Source organism: Empidonax traillii, unplaced genomic scaffold, assembly GCF_003031625.1.
Source record: "Empidonax traillii isolate 1590-97213 ecotype Southwest subspecies unplaced genomic scaffold, ASM303162v1 scaffold215:size2007263, whole genome shotgun sequence".
Lineage (NCBI taxonomy): Eukaryota > Metazoa > Chordata > Aves > Passeriformes > Tyrannidae > Empidonax > Empidonax traillii.
This window is the reverse complement of record NW_020955408.1, coordinates 1,782,840-1,786,655: the sequence shown is the minus strand read 5'-3', so window position 1 is coordinate 1,786,655 and position 3,816 is coordinate 1,782,840. Positions and strand designations below refer to the sequence as shown.

General features: G+C 40.3%; 1 protein-coding gene across 1 annotated transcript in view; it reads left to right on the top strand.

Moving 5' to 3' along the window:
- Positions 1-3,816, top strand: part of LAMA3 (laminin subunit alpha 3) — a 112,309-nt gene that overhangs the window by 25,510 nt on the left and 82,983 nt on the right. The gene's annotated exons all lie outside the window — the stretch shown is intronic.

Here is a 3,816-nt window from a genome sequence, read left to right as displayed (position 1 = left end):
CCCCCGATATCTAATTGGAATTTCCCATGTTCCAATCTGTGCCTGTTGCCTCTCATCCTATTGCTGGGCACCTTTGGTAAGAGAGATCCATGAAGCTGATTGGACATTCTTTGCCCTAGGTAAACTATGGTAAATATGTCTGGTCACCTTCCAGTCTTTTGTGTGTCCTAAGATGATTTGTTCCCTGGATCTCCTTCGACACTGAGCAAATGGGCTCCCATTGTCTTTTCTTTTGCTGCTGCTGCACTCTTAGAAACTTTTCCTTTCATACTCCGTCTTCCTTGCTGGTTTTAACTCCAGCTTTGCTTTAATTTTCCTAACTCCACTCCTGCATGTTTGAGCAATATCTTTGTATTGCCACTAAGTGGACTGTCCCTGCTTCCACCTTCTGTGTATTTTGTTTTTGAGTTAGAAATCAATCAGGAAATCTGTGTTTATCTGTTCTGGCCTTCTGCATACTTGCACATTGGAAAGAACTGTTGTTGTTCTAGGGAGGCTGTCCCTGAGAATCAACTACCACTCAATCTCCTTTCCACTGGAGAGTTTCACACAGCATCTTGCCAAGCAGCTATCTGAGCAAGGCAAAATCTGCTTTTCAGAAGCCCAGAACTGTAATGCTGCTATTTGTCTTGCTTGCTTGTCTCAGGATCTTAAAATATACAATCTTGGGGTCACTGCAGCCAACACTGCCCTCAATTTCACATGTTCTTCCTTGCTGGTGGGTGTTATTTGGAACAGAGCATCTCCCCTAAGTGGTTCGTGAACCTCTACATTAGAAATTGCCCTTCATACATTCAGAATATTTAATTTCATGAAATGTAATATTTCTGGAATAATTTATGGATTTGCTTGCACCTTGCTGCATTGCCCTTCTGGCAGATACCAAGTTGACTAAAGTTACCTGTAGTATCTCCAGCTATCTGTAGTATCTGTAGTTACCTGAGTAATAACGCCTTCTCTTGTTCCCTAAAGAAGTTTTCATTTGCCTTCTTGTTCAGGTGGTCTGTAACAGACACCCACTGCAGTATCAGCTGTGCTGGCCTGTCCTCTGATCCCTACCCTCAAGCTCTGCACAGGTTAATGACCTCCCCAAGCTCCAGGGAGAGGCTCAAGCCTCCACAGCCCCAGACCTGGACAGTGGCATCCTCCTCCTGAAGCTCTGCCTGGGCTGGGGCCTCCGGTGTGTCACTGGAGTTAGCACCAGTAGTCTCTGAAGAGTGTGCAGTGTTCTGGGTGCCCTGTTCAGGAACTGCCCACCAGTCCCTCTGGTAAATACTGGGTCCCTGCTCAGCCCTGAATTGCAACACTCCCTAAGGAGGAACTAAACAGCGAGTGGGAGCTGGGGGAAACTGCGTTGGTTGCTCCAGGGCAAAGCTTCCTGCTCTGGTTCCCTGCTCACACATCTGTGAGCTCATCAGGATGCCTTCATGTGACCGTGATTTACTGAACTGGTACTTGCCACTGCTACTGCACACTCTTGCTGACGCCACTACAGGAGAGAGCTTTGCTGCACAAACTGAAATACACTCAGGACCGTGTTCACAGCGCAATTATATATTTTTGCTGTATTTCAAATTACTTAGGATTTTTTTGTGTGTGTACCTAAAAGACATATTTATAGAGACATATACTTTCCTAATGGAAAAATCTGTTTTGTGCTTACTGGACTGTTAAGGTTTTGGTTTGTTTTGATATGGCTGATCTTAGACACAGGGTGTGCAAAAAATTGATATACAGTATGAGGAAAAATTCTTGATTGCTTGAACAACATATATATTGTGATAAGAAAGCATCATGAAAAGAGATATGATAAAAAGATAATATTTCCAAATAATTTTTAAATTAGTTTTTTCTTTATAGTGTTTTTAAAAATAAAATTCAGCTGCTTTATGCAAGAATACCGTGATTCAGAAACCTGTAGAGAATAGGTGGCTAAAGAAGGCCACATGATGATTGCTGTCTTCATTGCAGTCATATTCTATTTTATCCTGTGCCAATCCTTTCTTAGTTGTATATAGAAACATTTTAAAGGATGTTACTGTTTCTTAATTCTTCCAAGTTCCTCTTTTTACCTCATATTCTCCTTTTGTTTCATTTTGCACAGCATAACACAGCTGGTATTAACTGTGAGAAGTGTGCAAAAGGTTACTATCGTCCTTATGGTGTTCCAGTGAGAGCTCCTGATGGCTGTATACGTGAGTCCTTCTCTATGGAGTATCTTCTTGTGGTGGCTTGGGAGTTTATGGCTGTAATAAAGGCATAAGATGCAACTTTTGGCAAGGAAAAATGAAAAAGTGGCCAAAAGATTTTGGGGAACAACTGCAAATGACTTTCTGTGTTGCTTTAGACCTTTTTAATTATATTATTCTATACTTATGTGTAATTTGAGCATAAAGCTTCAGACCAGCAGCAGGGCAATAGGAGGAATTAAACCAGTAAAGGCTACTGAGGAGATAGGATCATGGAAACCTGGGGTACTGCTATACACTCCACAGTGAGGAGGAGCTCAGGACCTCTAGGGAGCCACTCTCATCTCTTCTCGTGACCTTGCTTCTCTTAGCTCCCTAATGTACATGTGAGGTATCCTTTGGCTCTTGGTCACTTGAAGATTTTGTTCTATAGCTCAAAAGGTCACAAGGATCACTTATCTGATTTTAGGCAATGCTGAACCTATTGGCTAGTAAGGGATGCGATAGGATTATTACTAATAGAACATTTAAAAAATAATAACTGAGTATAGGTAAGAGATAAGGGTTGGATTACAAACAGGCTGAAAGATCCATGTAACAGGTGGGATGAAATTACATTATGTTGTGTTTGGATATTGAAATGGATGGGAAGTCAGCAAAGCCATGGCCATGATGCTGCATGTCGTGTGTCAGGGAAGGCAGATGGATTGTGGTGCTTAGCCTAGACCAAGGAGAGAGGTGAGAAGTTGCCACAGAGAAGATAACTGCTGCAGTGTTGTGGAGTAATAATGTGTAGATTTTGGAATTAAAATACTCTAATTGCTCTAAGAAAATAATATGGGTCTTTCTTCTAAGGGATTCATTGATGATATAAAGTCCTTGGGAAATATGAAAATGTTAATTCTTTAAATAACGAGTCATTCACAACTGCAAATTTATTGTTAAAATGCCATTGTGCACTGCTGTAAAAGGCAAATTACCATTTTCCAAAGAGTGCCTAATTGCTGATACTTTTATTTAGCCTGCAGTTGTAACTTGGAGCATGCAGAGGGCTGTGAGGAAGGGTCTGGCCGCTGCTTCTGTAAACAGAATTTCCAGGGAGAAAACTGTGAACGCTGTGCTGATGGGTTCTATGGTTATCCATTTTGTGTATGTAAGTATACAATTAAAAATGCTTCTTTTTCTGTATTTTAAATGCATATTAAAGAATTAACAGTTTTCATTATGCTTGACTTGGTTAAAAAACATCTGGCATTTCAGCTTCCCATGTTTACATGATCTGATAAATTGGTTGCTATAATACTGAGGAGAGTCAGGTTTATTTAAAAAAAAGTAGTGTCTTGAAAATCAAAGAGATTTTACTGCATTCTCACAATTCTGCATTCATTTAAGACATCAAGTCTACCACCTGTCTCTCAGTAAATCATGAACTCCAGTTCTAAAGCTGTGAACAAATCATTTAAACATGTGTCAGGGTCTTTAGGTATAAAGACCACTTGGATCAGAAAGTCGAATGTGACTTATAATGACAGAGAGACAAGAAAATATTATGTGTTCTTCCTTGACACCTCCTAGGATTTGGAACTTGGATATCTTATAAAAAGTGCTTTTACCATAAAAATTATAT